Below are 12,927 nucleotides of genomic sequence, written 5' to 3' on the forward strand. Positions count from 1 at the left end.
CCATGCCTAAGAGGAACATCTTGAGCATCCCACAAATGAAATAAAAGGATTTCTAGCAACCAGGAGCTATTACTCTTCTGTCACCTGTGCTCTCTAAGCTTAAGCCAATTTTCTCCTGGATTCTATATGAACTTATGAGAAAGCATTTCACAGATGTTGGAGGGGCAAGGAAAATGTTTTCTATCAATTGTTCTTAGCAAATGTTCTTAGTACCTTAGTAAATGTGATTTAATCATTTTTCAGTCATGTCTGACTCTTTATGACACCATTTTGGGGTTAAAACTGAGGCAAACAGGGTGAAGTGACTTGACCTGGGTCACACAACAAGTAAGTGTCTGAGGCTGGATTTGAACTCAGGTCTTCCTGGCTCCTTCTGCAGCTGGTGCTATGTACACCTTAGTAAACAACCCTTTCTAAAAGCCACCTGAGGCTTGCTGACTAAATTGTTTCTCAGCTAATAATTTTTTGGGAAAAGCACACTAGTTAGGGTTGAAGTTAATGATGTTAGAGAGTTAATACCATGATACCCCCTAGGACCTAGAGGGAAGAGACATTACCAAGTTCTGGGGACCTAACTTATTAATGGGAATGGGAGGTGGGGTGAGACGTAGAACCTTAAGTCCATAGCATAAAAGGGAGAAATGGTAAGATTTGGCAACTGTGAGGAGTCAATGTTAACATTCAGAGGTTCATGGTGTCATCAGCAAAATCTGGCAGAGTCACTGCCAAGAACCTTCAGCAGAAAAGGGCATTGAGCTAGAGGTCAGGAGACAAAGATTTGAATATCACCTGTACAGCTGACTTCAGACAAGGTATTTCCCTTCTCTGGCCCTCAATTCCTTTCCCTTTAAAATAAAGAGTTGAAAAACTGGACTCTAAGATTTCATCTAGTTCTCTCTCTCTCTCTCTCTTCTCTCTCTCTCTCTCTCTCTCTCTCTCTCTTTCTCTTTCTCTCTCTCCCTCTTTTCTCTCCTCCCCTTTCTTTCTGTCTTGTTGTCTTTCCCTCTCTCCTATTTTTTCTTCCTCCTCCTTTTTCTCCTCCTCCTCCTCCTTCTCCTTCTCCTTCTTCTTCTTCTTCTCCTCATTCTTCTCCTTCTTCTTCTTTTTCTCTTCCTCCTCCTCCTTTCTTTCCTTCTTCTCTTCCACCTCTTCCTCCTCTCTCTTTGTCTCTCTGTGTGTATCTCTCTTTCTTTCCTTCTCCCTCTCTCTCTCCCTCCCTTTTCTCTCCTCTCTTCTTTCTTTCTTTCCCTCTCTCCTCCTCTTCCTCTTCTCCCCTCCTCCTTCTTTCTCTCCTTCTTTTCTTCCTCCTCCTCCTCTCCCTTCATCCATCTCTATCTCTGTCTCTCTGTCTCTTTCTCTTTCAATCCCATTTCCTTCCATCCCCTCTCCCTCCAATCTGTCTCCCTACTCAAATCCTCCCTCAAGAATGAGTAGCAGCATAAATGCTACACTGAGATGACTTCACAGGTTGGTCAAAATTTTGAAATCATTCCCAAACTTTAATCAGAAGCATTCAGTGAAATCACATTGAGCCTTGGTATTATACCCCCAAAGTGAGTCAATAACGATGTAAGACTCATTCACTTCACCCCTCCCTCAGAGAGGAGAAAAAAAATCACATGATCGAGAACATCATTTCCTCCAGTGCCCTTCAAACTTTTTTGATAACACATCCTTCCTTATCAGTAAAAAACAAACGTTCAGCATGTACCCCAATATACATTTGTTTATGAATTATATACATATGCTACTGTACTGTGATGTGTATATAATAAAATATTCCAAAATAAAAATTTAAAGGAGGAAACATAGATGAAATATTTTAAATTAATGATACACTCCCCCTTTCTGTTAATAATATTAGTGAGGGTGATATCATTGAACATGCCTCATTATTTTTGAAGATCTTGCTTTAGTACATGGTGATTCTGCAATTTGAAGGTCTTATGCTCAGTTCAGTTTATTTGGACACTTGGTTTTAATTACTGTCATAGCTGGAAAAGCAATAAATGAATTCAAATGAAAGAAGAGCATCGTTGGCTTCCCTCACTAAATCATGATAGTCATTTTTCAATCCCATCCACCAATTATGCAGAGGTTTTTGCTGAAACTCAGCTAGTAAATTTCCATCTTCCCTGATGTCAATAAGTTATTCTTGCAAACAAATTGGAAGGTACTGCATTTTTACATTTTAAACAAATGGATTCAAACCCAACTGAAACTCTTTATTTGGAAGATTTTAAAATAGGTTCAGAAATTCTGTGCCTAAGTTCTCAAAGGGTGTATGTGTGAGTGTTTTTATAGGAAACACAGCATGGTTCAGGGCAACAAAAGCTTAGTTCCTTTTCTCCCCCTTGGAGAAACATTTATTAGTATTATAGTTCTAGAAAATTTTTGCTTTTTCAAAGAGGTTTCCCATTCACTCTGTTATCTGATTCTCAATAGCTCAGTGAAGCTCATATTCTTATCTTCATCTAAGGGATGGAATAAAAATAGACTCATAGGATTTTAGATGTCACAGATACTTCAGTAAACCCCTCCCACCTCATCCACAGAGGATGTCTAGGGATGCTTCTGGATATATAAAGAAACAAACAAGATGAAGAAACCAACATGAAGATGATCCAGGGGACCTGGAGAGGGGTCAATGTGCATGACTCTTGAAGGGAACCCAGTACACTTGAGGAGCCAATGCCAACTATAAATGCCTGTGTAAGGGTTCTATCTTCTTATCTTGGGATTCAACTATAATTACTCTAGATTTGAGCGATAATCTTTTATTCAGAGGCTTGGCTGTTCGAGAAATTTGCCAAAACAACCACTGAGGCATCTTACTGGTCATATCAAAAGCTTGAATTTGTTGGTTTTTTGTTTTCATTTCAATTTTTAATTTGTACATTTGTAGACATTCTTCTTCTTAGTTACAGACTGAGTGGCATTATGTGTCACTAGTTTAAAATAAGAGCTATCCTTTCCTTTAAATCCAAACTTCAGTTACCACTCTGGATGAGATAGGGATCATGCTAACTTGGAATCAGAAACACCAGGTTCCTCTTTAGATCAGTGATTTGCTTCCTTCAGAAGTTACTTCAAAAGTAGAACACAAGGGTAATATGACAATGTCCTCACCAGGGCAACAACATGTCCTCACCAGGACAAAATATAGGCATTAGGCAGGTTTCTCAATAAACTCAATCTTTGTCCTTGAGACCAAGATGCCTAAATGGGGACACAGCTAGCTGGGTAGCTCCTTCCTTCCCTTTTCTTCCCTTTCCTTCCCTTCCCTTCTTTCTTGTCTCCCCTAAAGCCTTGGACTCCGTGCACTCTGAAGCCCATGGATTGAGCAGTGAAAGGTCCCTGCCCAATCTCCACTCAATGGCTGGTTTTGGACCCTCCTGGCTTAGAGTTAATGTCAATAATAACAGTTTGTCTTTGAAACAACAACCCTGAAGCTCCTGCCCCTCCCAGAGTGATTTATCTAATTATTTTTCTTTTCTGTTAAAGGGGTCATCCCCCTGATTACCTTTTAAAAAGGACTATTCACTAAATGGGAATTACCTCACTTTAAGTGAGTACCTGAAAAGAACTTAGCATAAAAGGCCAAGATCTACCATTGCATCCTGGGCCATCTCCAGTCATCCCGATGAATATCTGGTCACTGGATCCAGATGGCTCAGGAGGAGAAAGTGAGGCTGGTGCCCTTGCACAACCCTCACTCACTCAAAACAAAGTCAAGGGCAAGTCATCATTTCTCTGATGTCATGGTCCTCTTCAAAAATGAAGGATGAACACAATAGAGAAGTTCTCACGAGCAGGTAAAGAAATTGTGTAAGCCAATGATAGCAGTCAACAATCACTGGTGATGGTTAACAGTCCTTGCCATGTCACATCCCTAAATCTGCTTATGTTATTCTGCCTCTTTGTGACCTAAAGTGTGGTCATTTCAGTTTGAGAGAGTCAAGAGAAAGTGGCAGTGAACTGAAGAGGTTCCAGTCAATTAAACTCACTCTTTCCACAGTCATTTACTTTTGGTAAAGTCATATGGTTTCTACTACTGAGCAAACTGCAGCATTTTCTTCTTCAGGTTAACAAAGTTCTTTCAGATTCCCTTCCTCCCAGATCTTGTTCTGCATCCAGCATACCACCAATAATTTCCTTTCCAAAATAAGGAGAAAACTTCTTCTGGTCTTCAATATCATGGGCAAAGCATCCTTAAAGACCAAAATTCACTGAGCAGTAAGGCAGACCTCTGGGCAAAGACATTCAGATATTTCTTGAAGACAGATCAATTAATTTCTTGGTAATGGACCATCAGATTCCATTATAGCTTTCTTAAAGTAGATGGGAGCCATTTCGCCTACTTCCTTTGGTAGAGGAATACACCATGTGATAGCGTTTGTTCATATTCACATTTGTTTCTAAATGGTTCATACTTTCATTAGCAAATATCTCAAGACAAAATATACTCCTAGGGTGAGGATCATCATTAATCATAAAGATAGAGACTGAACAAGTCAGATCATTAGTTCAAAGAGCTCCCAGTGAGGCACTTATCCTGCCACTGTAGGTCAGGGATACTCTGCAAGTTAAAGACTTAAAGAGTTGGCGAGAGTATTGACAGACAAGTCACTTGACTTGCCTGACCAAAGTCAAACAAACAAGTTGTGTCAGAGGTGGGATTTAAGTCCAATGTTTCTAATTTCCAAACAAGCGCTCAACCTACTGCACCATCCTCTTCTCTAATGATCTTCTGGTTAATTTCAGTCAGGCGTGTATGGGGTGGTCAGGGATGACTAGTACCGTTGGTATGAGGGCTTGCCAAGTCCTTTTCAGGGCTGCTCATCCACCTTTGGTTCCACCTGGCTCTCAACTTTCACTTGTGGCTCCAAGTAGCTGCAGCTCATGCAACAATTATTTGGTAAAATTATTTTGGCAGATGGCCTAAACCAGGTAGAGGGTAACCAATAAACCTCAGACCCATTTGTGAGGTAGGGATGTGTCTACCTCAAACATGTGAAGACTTCCCCTGGCAGAATGGACAGATGAGAACAATTTGTTCCAACGGCCATGAAAGTGACTGAAGCAGGTGCTGTGGAGCACTCAGAGCTTGGTCAGACATCAAAGATACTAAGGTCATCCACTGCACTCCAGACCATTACCAGTCATCTTGACTTTTATTCTACCATTTGACTTCAATTACTATAGAAGAGAGAGTGAGGCTGATGATTGTGCCTCTCTGCCTCACTTCAATCCAACTCATGCACAAGATAAGACAAGCCTCATGACATCATTAATCCTCTTCGAAAACGAAGGACAAACAACAAGAAAAATTTATTTAGTGTCTCTTATGTGCCAGGCACTATACTAAGCCTTGGGGCTACAAAGAAAGGCAAAAACTGATCCCTGTCCTCAGGTAGTCATAGTCTTGTGGTGGAGATAACATGCAAAAAATATGTACTAAAGAAGATGCATGCAGGATAATCAGTAAACATTTATGAAGCACCTACTGTGTGCCAGCCAATGTACTAAGTGATAGAGATGCAAAAAGAGGAAAAAGACAATGTCGGCCTTCAAGGAGTTTATAATATAATGGGGGATAAATTAGAGAAAACCAAAGGAGGGATGATATTCACATTAAGTGGGATCAGCTAAGGCTTTTCATAGAAGGTTGTATTTAATTTCACTTTTTTGGGAAGTCAAATTCTTGTCATATCTAATTAGGTTGTCATTGTTTTACCTCAGGCTGTGGCTGATGAAGGCTTCATACTAGAAGTGCAAATATTCACTCAGCCATTTTCTATTTGTTTGCTTGTGCTCACATTATTGTATTATCTGCAATCTGTTGTTTCTTTGCAGGAATCTTTTTAAAATTAGTTTATTTATTTTTAGTTTTCAACATTCATTTTTATAAAGGTTTGGAGCTCTAAATTTTCCCCCTTCCTTTCCCTTCCCTTTTCCTAAGATGGTATGCAATCTGATATAGACTGTACATGTACAAGCACATTAAGCATATCTCCACTGCAGTCATGTTATGAAAGAAGAATCAGAAGAAAAGGGAAAACCCACAAGAAAGAAAAAAAGAAAGGAAATAGTGTGCCTTGATCTTCATTCAGTCTCCATAATTTTGATAGCATTTTCCATCACAAGTCTTTTGGAGTTGTCTTAGATCCTTACATTGCTGAGAAGAGCTAAGTCAATCAAAGCTGGTCATGGCACAATGTGGCTGTTACTGTGTACAGTGTTCTCCTGGTTCTGCTCCCCTCACTCAGCATCAGTTTGTGTAAGTCTTGCAGGAATCTTTTTAAAGCAATGTCCTATTGATGAGGAATACTTTAGTTAAAACTAGGTAATATAATATGTAGGTTAAAAACTAGGTAACAAAATATTTTAAAACCAGATAATATAATAACAATAACAATAGCTAACATTTATATAACTCTCTAAGGTTTCCAATGTATCTTATTTTTACACCTAGGTCTCTAGTAGTGGGAATAATGAATGCAATTAAATGGTCATATTATTCAAATTCCCATTATTCAAATTTATACTTATATGTAAAATTCAGCCCAATGGAAATATGAAATGCAAATGGATGTTTCATTATTCTTCATTATTTGCACTAATCAGGACCTGGTTGTCTCACAAGACTTTGTGGTAGGTGCTGTTATTATTCCCATTTTCCAGATGAGGAAACTAAGCTTAAGAGAGGGTGAATGATTAGCAGACAATAGCATTAATAGCCAGGAACTGTGCTAAGCCCTTTGTAGTTGTTATCAACCCTGGGAGATAGGTACTGTTATTATCCCCATTATATAGATGAGGAAACGGAGGCAAACAAAACTTAAGTGACTTTTGTCCAGGTATTTGAGATTATAACTCCAAGTCATAATCCATAAATCCACCTAACTTGGCACAGAAAAACTGAAATACCTTACAATACACTAAAAGAAAAAGAAGGAGGGAAGGTACCACTGTCGACCTCTGCGCACTGTGGAATTCTAGCTCTTCCCTTAGGATACTTTGTATACCCTACATGACTGTCTGAAATACTAAGAGTGCTAGTGTTAATCCATACATCAAATATTACTAAAGTTTAACATATTTCTTTTTAAAGGTAAGAAATAGAAATTCTAATATTTTCTTTTCACGCCTCAATGGATTGCCATGTGCACCCCTTGGAATATATTCATATCACTTTACATCAAAACATTGAATTCCTTCATATCTCTTTACATCAAAACATTCAATTGCTTATAGTGATATCAAGTCAACCTGACACCAATTTTTACCCCTAATTCAATAAGAGGGAAGGAAGGAAGGAAGGAAGGAAGGAAGGAAGGAAGGAAGGAAGGAAGGAAGGAAGGAAGGAAGGAAGGAAGGAAAGAGATATAGAGAAAAAGAAAAGAAGAAAAGAGGAGATATAGAGAAAGAAAGAACAAAAGGTAGATATAGATATAGATAGACAGATAGATAATTAGAGCAAGCATTTATTAAGTGCTCAGTTCCTGTCAAGTTTAAGTGCTTACTACTGTGCTAAATGCTGAAAATACAAATACAAGAAAATCACATGGTTTCTAATCACAAGGAGCTTACATTCCAATAGGGGAAGACAAACATAAAGTGGAGATGGAAAGGGGAGAGACGGGAATCAAAGGTGCCCATGAGAGATCATGGCAGCTAGCTGGTGAGGAGGTAGAACATCCTGGAGAGAGGGCTAAGCTAGGAGTTAAATGAGCATGGCTGGGGCCCCTCCTGAAATGGTGATCCCTGCCAGGGAGCCACCAATCAGGAGAGAAGACCCTAGAGCATATAACTCTAATTCCAAGATGGGCAAGGTTACTGGTGAAGGGTTAAAGGAGTGTAGAGAATGAGCTGAGCTGAGAGAGGCCTGATTCTTTACAAAGGGCTAAGTTGGGAAGTGCCATGACTAACATAGCGTACAGAACAGAGAGCAGAGAGTGGCGTGTGTAATGGAGAGAACAATGAAATAACGAGTCAGGTGAGGTGGGTTCTCTGTCAACATTAGCAGAGACTAACTGGGTGACCAAGAGCAAGTCATTTCCCCCTCTGAGCTTCAATTTCTTGGTCTATAAAAAGGTCATAATAATGGCACTCCCTGCATCATAGTTGTGTTTCAACATGTTTGAAATGAGGGGGAGGGAAGAAAGAAGAAAGAAAAGAAAGAAAGAGAGAAAGAGAGAAAGAGAGAAAGAAAGAAAGAAAGAAAGAAAGAAAGAAAGAAAGAAAGAAAGAAAGAAAGAAAGAAAGAAAGAAAGAAAGAAGGAAGGAAGGAAGGAAAGAAGGAAAGAAAGAAAGAAAAAGAAAGAAAGGAAGAAAGGAAGGAAGGAAGGAAGGAAGGAAGGAAGGAAGGAAGGAAGGAAGGAAGGAAGGAAAGAAGGAAGGAAGAAAGAAAGAAAGGAAGGAAGGGATATAGAGAAAAACAAGCAAGAAAGAGACACAGAGAAAGAAAAGGAGATAGATGTAGACAGACAGAAAGCATTTATTAAGTGCTTGCTATGTGCCAAGCATTGTGCTAACCGCTGTGTGTGATTTTATGGAAAATGTGGCAAGACCTGGTGATGTATCAGGATGCCCAGGATGCTGTGATGCAGGGTTGACTTGTCCATTTCAATTCAGGTGAAGACAGAGGTAACAACAGGTACATGGTGTGGGCGGGGGGTGATTTTCACTCAGTATGGACATGGAATGGATGGTGGTGGAAGGTGAAACGGGAAGCTAGGATTAACAGGACTATCCTCCCCCAGACTCCAGCCCAAGGGAGGTATGGTAATCATTCTCTTATCCATGAGGCATTGAGGTGATTAGGGGAAGCAGTCATTTCTATTCTGTGGAGATGAGTAATCAGTGTAGCCTGCATGTGGAGGGGCTGACAGTCCCACATCTGTCTGAGTCATAGGAAGAATCCCTGCCCTGGCAGAGTGCCATGACTGACTGAGACACCTCCTTCTCCTTCTCCCTCTGTGTTGGGAGACAGAAACCTTTGCCTAATTTGCCCAATTTCTATGAAACAGAACCAGCCTGGGGAGCAAGGGAGAGATTTGGGGGCCCTCCTTGGGGAGTTGGGATAAGACAAGGTGATCCACTTGGGGCTACTAGAAGTGCTCCTGATATCATAATGTTTGCTCTAAGTAAATTGCTTCTGTTCCTTACGATGGCATGAATTTCCTACCAACATGCTAGATTGAAAAGTAAGTAGTGAGTTTCTAGAAGGACAGAGGCAAATGAGCTAAGGAGAAAATCTTGAGTCTGGGACCTGAGTTGTTGTTTGTCCTTCCTTCTCGAAGAGGATCATGACATCAGGAAGGTGATGCCATGACTTGCAAGTGAATTGGATTTAAGTGAGGCAGGGCTGTGCAAATTCACCAGTCTCATTCTGTCCTCTGGAGCCATCTGGGTCCAGCGGCAAGATATAGATCAGGACAACTAGAGATGGCCCTGGGTACAGCAGGAGGTCTTGGTCTTTTTAAGCTAAGGTCCTTCCCAGGACCTGAATAAAGTACTCAGGAAGCAGCAGAGGGTAATTAGAAAGAATGTCTTCCCAAGACCCAACAGTGTTCCTAATACATTTGCAAATATAGATGTGTAATAATTGAAGTCTCAGATAAAAGACAAGTTTTACCTGGTTGTGAGAGGGAAATCAGGAAACTGTGAAAGAATTCAGCCTCTCTTAATTAATAGAGAATATTAGTGAAGAGAATCTAAAAACACAGCTTTCCATGTTCTAGAGTGTTGTTCTAGATTGCTGGGGACCAGCAGAGGGCCTAGAGCACTAACCATAATAATCATAGTAGCTGGCACTTATACGTCACTTTAAGATTTCTAAAGTGCTTTACCTAGACATCTAGAAATTATAACTTCTCCTTTCTTCTTTCTTTTTCATAATTGTTATTTTATTATCATTTTTACTTATTAATTTATCTATTGATTATTCCATAACCAAGGGGGAATGTCTCCTATTAGGGTGGTCTTGTCCCATCATTAGGGTGGTGCGTGGCCAGATCTTTCTGAGTGAAGGAGCCCTCTTCCCTCCTCTCCCATCCCTAGAACCATAGACCTGTAGTTCAAAGAAACCTTAGAGATCATCCCTTTCAAACCCCTTCAGTTTACAGATGAGCAAAAGTGAAGACCAGGGAAGTTAACTGACCTACCCAAGGTTTGGTTATGTTGTGTTTGTCCTTAGTTCTCAAAGAGGACCAGGACATCAAGATGATGACATGACTTGCAGTTGACTTTGATTTGAGTGAGGGAGGGCTATGCGAGGTCACCAACCTCATTTTCTCCTCCTGAGCCATCTGGGTCCAGTGACCTGATGTTCAACAGGATGACTGGAGATGGCCCAGGATGCAATGTGAGACCCTGACCATTTTAGGCTAAGGTCTTATCAGATTCTCACTTTAATGAGATACACCATTCAATGAATAAGCTTCTTTAAGGAGTTACTCAAAGGATGGCCCCTTTAATAAAAAAAAAAATCAAACCGGAGGGGAAGACCCTCAGGGTTCCTGGTTAAAAGAGAAATAGTTACTATTTAGTATTTACATTCATTCTGTGCTAGGGCAGGGGACCCAAGGTCACACAGACACTAGGTGATAGAGTCAGAATTTGAACCCAGGTACATAGACACCAAAATTCCAAGGAGAGAGGCAGTTTCCTGTGACTCTTCATTTCAAAGCTCCTCCCACCACTACATTGCAGCTCCCTGTTCCTTACTATCTCCCTCAATGATTTAGTCCCCATAATGAGCTCAAAGAGCTGGATGACAAAAGGCAAGGCTCTTTCTCCACATTGTTAGCTCTCAACAAATACGTTCTTAATATTCAATTAGTATCTCCCCACTATGCAACAACAATTATACTGTGGAATCTGAATGAAGCACCTCGTTAATGAATTAGCACAGTATTTAAAGTGTTGGCTATATTTCTCTCTAAAAGGATAATATTTAAAACAACATTTTTAAAAGCCTTCACAGACCCATAGCTGGCAGCAACACCCCTTTTCTTTGCTGGGGCCCTGTCGTATTTCAAAGACCACCATAAATAAAGTCCTCCCATTGTATGCATATTTATTTTCTATTCTCATTTTTACTGTGAGCAGGAGGTACTATATGCTTTTCCAACACATATGCCTATGTTTGTACATGACTAATGTCTTCCTGGGACAGGTAAGTGGTGGAGTGGATAGAGTCCGAGCCCTGGAGTCAAGAAGACCTGAGTTCAAATATGACCTCAGACACTTACTAGCTGGGTGACCCTGGGGAAGTGACTTCACCCTGTTTGCCTCAGTTTCCCTATCTGTAAAATGAGCTGGAGAAAGAAATGGCAAACCACTGTAAGAAAATACCAGAAAGGGGTCACAAAGAGTTGGACATGACTAAAAACAATTAAACAAAAGCAATATTTTCTAATCATTAAATCCAGTAACTCTTTCTCAGTCTTTAGTCTCCTTGATCTTTCTGTAGGATTTCACATTGCTGATCACCTGACTCCTTACAGATGCTCCCACTTCCCTTGGCATCCATAATATGGCACACTCCTAGTTTTCCTATTTCTATGAGTGGATGGATGGATGGATGGATGGATGGATGGATGGATGGATGGATGAAAAGGCATCTATTAAACACTTACTATGTGTCAAGAGCTATACTAAGACTGGGGATATAAAAATGAACACTGTTCTTGCCCTCAGAGAATTTATATTCTAATCACAAACACATCCATAGGGGAATGTGGACAAGGAGGAATATTTCAGTTTCAGAAGTTATAGGGATGGAGAGCAGAACCATAGACATTGTAGATTGATACATCCTTTCCAGGCACAATGACAGAGTCATTACGATCATGGTTCCAGAATTGGAAAGCAGAGTGGCTTGGGGAAGGAGGTACAAATGCCTCCTGGTTAGAGTTTAGGCCTATATAATGAATGGATAAGGCAGCAACCGATCAGGAAGTTCCCTCTCTGACTACTTAACTGGCTTAACTAGTCTTCTAAAGGTATTCCCCAGGCTCTCTCTTTAGGCCTCTGCTGTCTCCACATTTTCTTCTTTGGCAGGTGCAACCATTCCAATGGTCTCAATGAGCAGCTTTTATTCAGATGATTCCCAAATCTTCAGTGTTCCAAATTTTTGTCCTAAGCTCTAGAACCATATTTACAACTGGCTGATTACAAGAAATATTGATTGTGTCAATTATATGCCTAGAGAATTGTTCTCTGAAACAGGCCAGGCCCTAGATCATGGAGACCTGACTAAGGACAATATTATCTGTGAGGTTAAGCCTCAATTCAAGTCCCAGTTCAATTTATATTAGCCATGTTTCTTTGTGTATATCATAACTTCTCAGAGCCTTGGTTTCTTCATTTGTAACATAGAGAACCCATCTTTATCATATTTTCAAACTATTTTTCTATGTCTCTTTTCTGTAGCCAAACTCCAGGAAAGAATCCTCTACACTCATTACCTTCATTTCCTCACAATTTGCTTCCTCCTGAACCCTTTGCAGTCTGGTTTCTGATCCCATTACTAGTCTGAAACCCTTATTACAAGGGTACCAGTGATCTCTTAATTGCTAAAGTACAATTACAGTTTTTTCCCAATCCTACTAACTTTACTTTATACTAACCTATTGCTCTAAAGTTTTCAGTACTGTTGACCACTGTCCTCCTCCTACATACACACTGTCCTTTCTTTGGTTCCTATATTCCCTTCTCCTCTGTTTCTCCTCCAAACTGCTTGGCTACTCTTTCTCATTCATTCCCCTTCATTGAATCATCCTCCATCTACCAGTCACTAAATGTGGGAGTTCCCCAAGGCTCTATCCTGGGCCTTCTCTTTCTCTATACTTTCAATGATCATGTGAGCTCCCATGAATTCAGTTATCACCTCTATGCTGAACTTAGTGCAGACTCTCA

Source organism: Notamacropus eugenii, chromosome 2 (genome assembly GCF_028372415.1).
Source record: "Notamacropus eugenii isolate mMacEug1 chromosome 2, mMacEug1.pri_v2, whole genome shotgun sequence".
Classification (NCBI taxonomy): Eukaryota; Metazoa; Chordata; class Mammalia; order Diprotodontia; family Macropodidae; genus Notamacropus; species Notamacropus eugenii.